Below are 10213 nucleotides of genomic sequence, written 5' to 3' on the forward strand. Positions count from 1 at the left end.
TAAGTTACTGGATGTCAGTGCATGGGTAAGTTAGGTAAGTTCATGGGTAAGTTCAGTGCATGGGTAAGTTCAGTGCATGGGTAAGTTCAGTGCATGGGTAAGTTCAGTGCATGGGTAAGTTAGGGTAAGTTCAGTGCATGGGTAAGTTCAGTGCATGGGTAAGTTAGGGTAAGTTCAGTGCATGGGTAAGTTCAGTGCATGGGTAAGTTCAGTGCATGGGTAAGTTCAGTGCATGGGTAAGTTCAGTGCATGGGTAAGTTCAGTGCATGGGTAAGTTCAGTGCATGGGTAAGTTCAGTGCATGGGTAAGTTCAGTGCATGGGTAAGTTCAGTGCATGGGTAAGTTAGGGTAAGTTCAGTGCATGGGTAAGTTCAGTACATGGGTAAGTTCAGTGCATGGGTAAGTTAGGGTAAGTTCAGTGCATGGGAAGTTCAGTGCATGGGTAAGTTCAGTGCATGGGTAAGTTAGGGTAAGTTCAGTGCATGGGTAAGTTCAGTGCATGGGTAAGTTCAGTACATGGGTGCATGGGTAAGTTCAGCAGTAGTTCTCACATGGTCCCTTCAGGTTCTCCAGTTCGATGATGCAGCATGCTCTTCAGTTATGCTCATCCATCTCCTGGAGACACAAGAACACAAACCATTCACCTAAAGACATGATATTTATCACAACAAACCATTCAGTGACATGATATTTATCAGGGTAAGTTCACACCTAAAGACATGATATTTATCACAACAAACCATTCACACCTAAAGACATGATATTTATCACAACAAACCATTCACACCTAAAGCATGGGTAAGTTATTTATCACAACAAACCATTCACACCTAAAGACATGATATTTTCACAACAAACCATTCACACCTAAAGACATGATATTTATCACAACAAACCATTCACACCTAAAGACATGATATTTATCACAACAAACCATTCACACCTAAAGACATGATATTTATCACAACAAACCATTCACACCTAAAGACATGATATTTATCACAACAAACCATTCACACCTAAAGACATGATATTTATCACAACAAACCATTCACACCTAAAGACCTGATATTTATCACAACAAACCATTCACACCTAAAGACATGATATTTATCACAACAAACCATTCACACCTAAAGACATGATATTTATCACAACAAACCATTCACACCTAAAGACATGATATTTATCACAACAAACCATTCACACCTCAAGACATGATATTTATCACAACAAACCATTCACACCTAAAGACATGATATTTATCACAACAAACCATTCACACCTAAAGACATGATATTTATCACAACAAACCATTCACACCTAAAGACCTAAACGTTTTAGAAAAGCGCTATAAAAAATGTTTTATACGACTCAATTTCTTTCCAGGAGGCTTTGAAAAAGTTTTACCTGTTTGGAGCTGTATACGATCTGACAGAGAATGCACTTCCTTTCCCTCCCCATGTTGGATATTGGTGATGGGTTTCCAAAAATAAAATTAATTTAAAAAAAATCAGGTCATTTGCGTACTGTTGGGAGAAAGAAAATTGAAAAGGAGAATTATTGAAAACAGTCTATATAAAAAGCTTCACTGACTGAACAGACACTGTGCAAATTGTTTGTATAACACGGCTGCCTCAATTATATATAAACGTCAGCTGCCCAAATACATGTGGCCACTATTATGTTACGTACAAGCATGCAGGACTGCTGCCAGTGACCAGCTATCCTCTGACTGCCCAAAGCCCCAGCAGAGTGTCTGTGTGTGCATATGAGACTTGACTGGCAAAGGCCCATCAGCTGGGACAGCGGGGAGAGGAGGTCAGAGCTGGGACAGAGGGGAGCGGAGGTCAGCTCTACTCCATCAGCTGGGACAGAGGGGAGAGGAGGTCATCTCTGCTCCATCAGCTGGGACAGAGGGGAGTGGGACAGAGGGGGAGGTCATCTCTGCCCCATCAGCTGGGACAGAGGGGAGTGGAGGTCATCTCTGCCCCATCAGCTGGGACAGAGGGGAGTGGAGGTCATCTCTGCCCCATCAGCTGGGACAGAGGGGAGTGGAGGTCATCCCTGCTCCATCAGCTGGGACAGAGGGGAGAGGTCATCTCTGCTCCATCAGCTGGGACAGGTCTCTGCCCCATCAGCTGGGACAGAGGGGGGAGAGAGGAGGTCGGAGGTCATCTCTACTCCATCAGCTGGGACAGAGGGGAGAGGAGATCAGCTCTGCTCCATCAGCTGGGACAGAGGGGAGAGGGGGAGTGGAGGTCAGCTTTGCTCCATCAGCTGGGACAGCGGAGGGAGTGGAGGTCAGAGCTGGGCTCATTTCCCATCCTGGGACCCACGCTCCATCAGCTGGCACTTCCTCAACATGCTTAAGATCCCCACCCAACCCTAACCCAATCTGGCCTCCCCTGAATGCCAGCCCTACAGCACAGACTCTGCCAGTCCACAGAGTGCCACAGAGTTCACACTAGCCTAATTCCAGACTCAGAGTACATCTCAAATGGTAATTTTCCCTATATATAGTGCACTGCTGTTACAAATTACTGCACTACATAGGGAATAGGGTGCCAGTTGTGGTTAAAAGTAGTGTACTACATAGGGAATAGGGTGCCATTTGGATGACCTGATGATAGAACAGCTCTAGAGCCAGACAGCAGGGCTGGTGGAGAAGCTTGTGGAGAGAAAAACTCCAACCCCTCTCCAGGAACAGGGTTGGAGTGAAAACCCACAGGACGGTCTCTCTCAAGGAACAGGGTTGGAGTGAAAACCCACAGGACGGTCTCTCAAGGAGCAGGTTTGGAGGGAAAACCCACAGGACGGTATCTCTCCAGGAACAATTGCTTTGTCACATGTTTTGTAGTTTTACTTTAGTTCCTTTTTGCAAACAGGAAGAATGTTTTGGAATATTAGTATTTATTTTATTTGTATTTTTTTCCAATTTCGTGATTATTATCTTGTCTCGTCGCTTCAACTCCCCAACGGGCTCAGGAGAGGCGAAGGTAGAGTCATGCGTCCCCCGAAACATGACCCGCTTAACCACGCTCGCTTAAACCCGGTAGCCAGCAGCACCAGTGTCAACTGATGACCGAAGTCAGCTTGCAGGTGCACGGCCTGCCACAAGGGGTCGCTAGAGGGCGATGAGCCAAGTAAAGCCCGCCCCTGGCCAAACCCTCCCCTAACCCGGAAGCCAGCAACACCAATGAGAGGAAACTCTGTTCAACTGACGACCGAAGTCAGCAGGTTGTGACGCCCGACCCGCCACAAAGAGCCGCTAGAGCGCGATTAGTCAAGTAGAGGATCGAACCACCGGCTGTAGTGACGCTGCAACACAGCGATGCAGTGCCTTAGACCACAGTGCCCTTTGGGAGGCCAGGGATATTTTGTATCTGTACAGGTTTCCTTCTTCTCACTCTATCATTTAGGTTTGTATTGTGGAGTAACTACAATGTTGTTGATCCATCCTCAGTTTTCTCCTATCACAGCCGTTAAACTCTGTAACTGTTTTAAAGTCACTATTGACCTCCATGGTGAAATCGCTAAGCGGTTTCCTTCCTCTCTGGCAACTGAGATAGGAAGGACGCCTATATCTTTGTCATGACTGGGTTTTTTAATACACCATCCACATTGTAATTAATTACTTCACCATGCTCAAAGGGATATTCAATGTCTGCATTTTACCCATCTATCAATAGGTGCCCTTCTTTGTGAGGCATTGGAAAACCTCCCTGGTCTGTGTGTTTGAAATTCACTGCTCGACCAAGGGACCTTAATTCTATGTGTGGGGTCAAAACCCATGCAATGTATGCTAATTTTGACTCCTGAACTTATTTAGGATTACCATAACAAAGGGCTTGAATACTTATTGACAAGAAATTTCAACTTTTAAAAAAAACTTTTATTATTTACATTTTTTTTTAATGGCGAAAAACTATTTCACTTTGACATTATGGGGTATTGTGCGTAGGCCATTGACAAAACATCTCAATGTAATCCATTTTAGATTCAGGCTGCAACACAATGTGGTATAAGTCAAGGGGTATGAATACTTTCTGAAGGCCCTGTATATGGTTCAGTTTACCACAGAGGTAAAACCGAATATCAAATATACAATTAACTTTACCTAGTTTCAGGATGTATATCAATTCATTGTGTATTACAGCCTGATTCATCAGACGAACCTTAGTAGTTTGCTAACTAGCTGTGTGTGTGTGTGTGTGTGGTAGCGACCCGTCATTCAGGGCTTTGACCTGTTTGGCTATTAAAAAAAAATAAAGATTTTAGTTTATTATTGCCTGTTTTGCTTGTTATTTTGGCATTGATACGTGTCACATATCAGTTTGAAAACAATGTAAAAAATAATAATTGAGTTAATAAAGCCGGATACAAACATGGTCTCTCTCGCAGCTCCAAAATACAGGTGTTTCAGCCTAGATCCCTGCTTTCTGTGGTAGTGGTGGTGGTTGGCAGCAATGCAGAAAAAAACAGAGCATAGGGGTTGGTAATGTTCTCTAGTTGTGCCGTGATTGGCTCAGTGTTCTGTCACTCATGGGGACACCCAATCACTGCAAAAATCTAAGGGTAGAACTCAAACATTCACGCCCCTTGGGTGCTGCCATAGTTACATTAAAAGTGCCCATCCAAGAACGCTCAAGGTCATTGGCCACAGATAAAATGAGGTCAAATCACACTATATCTACCGTAGCTTTGATTGGGCTGATAACGTCAACGTCATACTTTCAAAATCTTAGCTCATCGGCAATTGGACAAACATTACACAACAGGTTGGAAATTGCAAATTCAACGCGGAGTGGTTTGGAAGGAATCAGTGGCTAACTGCAAAGCAATCAATGGCCTGCTGTGTGTAAGGGTCTCTTTTCCAAGCTTGAAAGGATAAACATTCACGTGCAACACCATCAGCCAGAAAAGATTGAGAACATTGGTCATGCGGTCAATCCTGCAGGACTTCTGGGAACTCTTCCGACTCGGTATTCCAAGTCGGGAACTCTGGCCTCTGTCTAGATCTCCAACCTGAAGATCCCTGACGTCATGATTCAACATTGTGTGTCCCCCCCCCAGAGTTCCCAATTGTCTTGAAAGCACCATATATCCAGAGAATGCCACAATATGCTGACAAAATATGCCCACCAGAAGGACCGCTGTGCCACCTTCCTGTTCAAGTGAGCACAGCACAACAAGGTGAGTCCAAATATGCATTGTATGCTGCTGCATATATGATGTAATATGCCAGGGAGATATGTATATTACAGATTGCCTCTTATCTGCTCCTCATCCCATAGTTTGTACATCTCAGTTGTCAGTAGAAACCACATTTGTTTAAACAAGTCAGTCATATCAGCTATGTTTCTTTCAAAGGCAGTAAATGAGGCTGAATGAACTGCTTCACTGCCAGACAAGGCTCCACTGATAGCCAGGTGTAGCAGTGGTAAGGATTCACTCCATGGTGCTGAACAAAAAAAGCTCTGCTGTTGGGACAGCTTTACGTATACCCTAACAGTTGATGGGCACCGTTCGTCACCGTTATAGTGTAAATAATGTGTTGTATTGTGTACTGGCTTTGCTGACATGTACCTAAAAAAATATATTTAAAAAATAGTTTGCCAACCAAGACTGACACGCTAAAATCGCCACTGTTTTGTGTGTTTGTGTGTGTGGGGGGGCGTGGGTTGTCAATACATGCGTTGCGTGGCTATCAACAAACACCAGCCAGATCCAGTCCATTGTTTTGCTAGCAAGCTCGCCTTGTTTAGGATGGGGCCTTTCAGTACACATGGCTCTGTTCACAACTAGCTAACTGCTTTGGCGAACAAGTGGCTAGCCAACGTAGCTACTTCAGACCCAAATGTAAATATATTAGCTACTTTGTTATATTGTTGTTTGTATACGCATGAGGTTAGCTACTAACTACATAACGTTAGCTAGTTAGCCGTTAGTTACTTCTATCTAGCAAGAAACAAACGCACTGTTCTCACGGCAATTCTTCAAAACTGACCAAAAACTCTTCTCATTTTAAGTTATAACTGTGTGTATGTAGCTAAACGCATGTACATTTAGCAAGAATACCTGTGAAAATATATCGTTTAGTGGCGCAAGTTCATCCACTTCCCGTCTTGTCGCTGCATCGACCCGGTTGACCCTCCCAGATGTGGACCGGGCCGTGAAGACGCGAAGCCAAAAAGGTTTTTACCACAGAACAATGAGACAAATATTTCACCGGATGTATCTATTTGAAGCTTCCGCTTGGCATTTCCCCTCACTACCAAATATGGCCAATACCAAAATCAGTGGGGAGAAGATTGGATGTATTCGAACATTTTACTAATTTTCTCATCGATTAAATATTTAATCTCAATACAGTTTTATTTTCCAAAATCTAAAATATGTTACGACAGACTTTACCCAGTTAGACTTTTTTTTAAATTCGCATTGTTTTGAAGGGGCGCAAAGGCACAAGCGCACTTCGCAGAGTCGGCGCTCTCTAACGGAAATATGCAAATACATGACAGAACGAACCAATAGGTTCTCGCGAAATCGTGCTTGGCTCTGCCAACCTCCTTGCTTGTTCTGCCCACTATGACTCATTTGTTTCCGTTTGAAACGACAGGCTGTGGGTTATCTTGGTTTAGTTATAAAATCTTTGGTTTTATTCAACCCAAAATCTGTCCATGAAAATAAGCCCAAGAAGAGTGGCATTTTTGTGTCACCGAGAGAGATTGTCGAAATTGGTCAGCAAAAAAATGTAATTGCTAATTTACTATGTGAGGCTTATTTGATCGAGTAGAATTGAGAATCTATCAAAAAAAGTGCAACATCCAGAACTCTCAGTTTTACAATTATTTACAAGTAAGAAGCCATCTTACTAAAGCAGTGGACCGTAATAAAACCCGTAACCCAAAACGCTTCGTGATATACATCCTTTAATTAAATATATAACAAAGATCTATAACCAAGTAAATGCTAAGAATGTGCTGGGGGACATATACAGAATTATCCAAGAAGAAACAAAACATGAGAACGTTACAGTGGTAACTAATTGGGAAGATGAGCTGCAAATAGTAATAACCAAAGAGGACTGAGAGGACATATCAAGAGACACATCCAAGATAACCAACTCTCTACTTTGGAGGAGGTAACATTCTTGGAAAACTCCTATAATACAATGAAAATACAACCGTGACATCACACCAAGCTGCTGGCGTTACTGGAGGGAGAGCAGAGTTAACTCACATATTATATTCCTGCCCGGTCCTCAATCATTTCTGGATTGAAGTATAGAAAGTATTGGATGATACTTTCAAACGTTTGGCGCTTTCTCTAAATCCAGAACACATACTCTGAGGGGAGAACCCCTCATGCGCTGTTCCTCTACTCTGATAAATATACCTCTTCAGAATTATGAGAATAACAGCGTTTAAACAGATAACTATAAAGAAACTGGCTTAAAAAGCTGGGACCACAAATAACCAATTGGAAAGATACAATTAATTAAAAATATAGTATGGAAATAATAACTCATAGAAGTACGATTTGAGACACGATGGCGGAACGGACGTTATGTTATGAAATAAATATATATATATATAGGCCATAACAGGAGATAACATATACATGTTTTGAAAGGGCGTGTGTGTGTGTGTGTGTGTGTGTGTGTGTGTGTGTGTGTGTGTGTGTGTGTGTGTGTGTGTGTGGGTGAATGTATGCAAGTGTAGAAGTGCAAGTGTGTGTATGCATGAGTGGGTGCATATCTCTGTGTGTGTGTGTGTGTGTATGTGTGTGTGTGTGTGTGTGTGTGTGTATGTGTGTGTGTGTGTGTGTGTGTGTGTGTGTGTGTGTGTGTGTGTCAATGTAGATTAGGGGATGCCAGGATGCCAATACAACACTAAGAGATTTATCCATCAAAATAATAAATGCATACATTAAAACACCACAGATTCATGCCCAAACAAAGGATCCATTCAGAAAGTAACCAAAAAAGTGTTAAACAAACCTGAAATGTATTTTATATTTGAGATTATTTAAAGTAGCCACCCTTTCCTCCAAGGCAGCTTTGCACACTTAGTTTGTATAATACATTATGTAGCCTACAAAAAAGTCTATTCCTGCTCTTTTCCCGCAGTCCATCAAACACATCTGATGTGTCATCATAGTGGTTTCTGATTGGTGGTCATCATTTGATGTGTCATCATAGTGGTTTCTGTTTGGTGGTCATCATTTGATGTGTCATCGTAGTGGTTTCTGATTGGTGGTCATTATTTGATGTGTCATCGTAGTGGTTTCTGATTGGTGGTCATCATTTGATGTGTCATCGTAGTGGTTTCTGATTGGTGGTCATCATTTGATGTGTCATCATAGCGGTCTCTGATTGGTGGTCATCATTTGATGTGTCATCATCTGATTGGTGGTCATCATTTGATGGTTTCTGATTGGTGGTCATCATTTTGATGTGTCATGGGTGGTCATCATTTGATGTGTCATCATAGCGGTCTCTGATTGGTGGTCATCATTTGATGTGTCATCATAGCGGTTTCTGATTGGTGGTCATCATTTGATGTGTCATCATAGTGGTTTCTGATTGGTGGTCATCATTTGATGTGTCATCATAGCGGTTTCTGATTGGTGGTCATCATTTGATGTGTCATCATAGTGGTCTCTGATTGGTGGTCATCATTTGATGTGTCATCATAGTGGTCTCTGATTGGTGGTCATCATTTGATGTGTCATCATAGTGGTTTCTGATTGGTGGTCATCATTTGATGTGTCATCATAGTGGTCTCTGATTGGTTGGATGGTCATCATAGTTGTTTGATGTCATCATTTAATGTGTCATCATAGTGGTCTCTGATTGGTGGTCATCATTTGATGTGTCATCATAGTGGTCTCTGATTGGTGATTGGTGGTCATCATTTGTGGTCATCATTTGTGTCATCATAGTGGTCTCTGATTGGTGGTCATCATTTGATGTGTCATCATAGTGGTTTTTGATTGGTAGTCATCATTTGATGTGTCATCATAGTGGTCTCTGATTGGTGGTCATCATTTGATGTGTCATCATAGTGGTCTCTGATTGGTGGTCATCCTTTGATGTGTCATCATAGTGGTCACTGATTGGTGGTCAAACTCGCTCAGGTGGAACAAACTTAAACTTGCGCCTTTCTTCAATGCTTATTTGAATGTCATTGAGAAAACAGAGAAGTGTCAAAATATTTTTTTGCAAAAAATCCTCTGAGTTTAAAAATAATCCTCGAAAATAATCATCTAGTTTTTCAAAATAATCTGTAATCTGATTACAATATTTTTGCAGGTAACATAACTCATTAAAGTTACTTTTTGTTGTAATCACTTACATGTGACAGATTACATGTAATCTATTACTCCCCAACCCAGGGTACTGATGGGATTGAAGCCACCAGGTCGGCCATATTGGTACTCCCCAGTAGGAGCAGTCCTCCATAGGAATGAATAGAATTCTACAGTATTTCAATGAAATATTTCAAGGACAAAATTACATGCATTTAAGTATATACTTTAGAAAGGTTTTTTTTTTTATTTTATTTGTTATGTTTAGTTCACATAATATCATTTAAAAGTATGAATGAAGGTGTCTGTAATAGAAGACATGTGGCAAAGACGAATGTAGACATTCATAAATGGATTTCTATAGATTCCTAAATACTTGTTACTATGGTGGGGGAGTTCCAAGATGGAGGCACGGTGGCTTCAACAGCGCCCCCCTCCCCCCACAGTAGTCATCTAGTGTATACTGGATATAAATCATTCGTTTAACCAACAACTGACTGCTTATGACTGGAGGCCATAACGTTGATGTAGGTACAGTGGCAAGTATGTTTTGCAGATTCTTATAGTGGATTTGGGGCGCATGGTCATAGAAAGTGACTAAACACAATCAATTTGCACAGCAAACGGTTTTATTTCACAGTAAAAGCTCTACACAATTTCAAGTAAATCCCAGGTGCTTGTTGGTCAGTCCAGTTTTTCCAAGATGTGTAAATAAAGTAGAAAGCCCACAGGCAGGATGAGGTGGTAGTCATAAATATTTGCCTAGTGTGTAGAAGCAAAGAAAACAGTAGTAGACTATTACTCTGGGTTCAGTAACAGTCAGTTGTTCAGTCGTATGAGTCCGTCGTTCAGTTGTATGAGTCCGTCGTTCAGTCGTATGAGTCAGTTGTATGAGTCA

At 41.8% G+C, this 10213-nt stretch overlaps 1 long non-coding RNA gene across 1 annotated transcript; it reads right to left on the reverse strand.

Annotated features, from left to right (window-relative positions):
- Positions 1–579: 579 nt before the first annotated feature.
- Positions 580–6343, reverse strand: LOC135526902 (uncharacterized). The gene is made up of 3 exons (XR_010453359.1): positions 6082–6343; positions 1411–1529; positions 580–615 (listed from the first exon to the last, which is right to left on the reverse strand). It is a non-coding gene; the product is annotated as an uncharacterized LOC135526902 (long non-coding RNA).
- Between the last annotated feature and the right edge of the window lie 3870 nt (positions 6344–10213).

This window comes from Oncorhynchus masou, chromosome 32 (assembly GCF_036934945.1).
Source record: "Oncorhynchus masou masou isolate Uvic2021 chromosome 32, UVic_Omas_1.1, whole genome shotgun sequence".
NCBI lineage: Eukaryota > Metazoa > Chordata > Actinopteri > Salmoniformes > Salmonidae > Oncorhynchus > Oncorhynchus masou.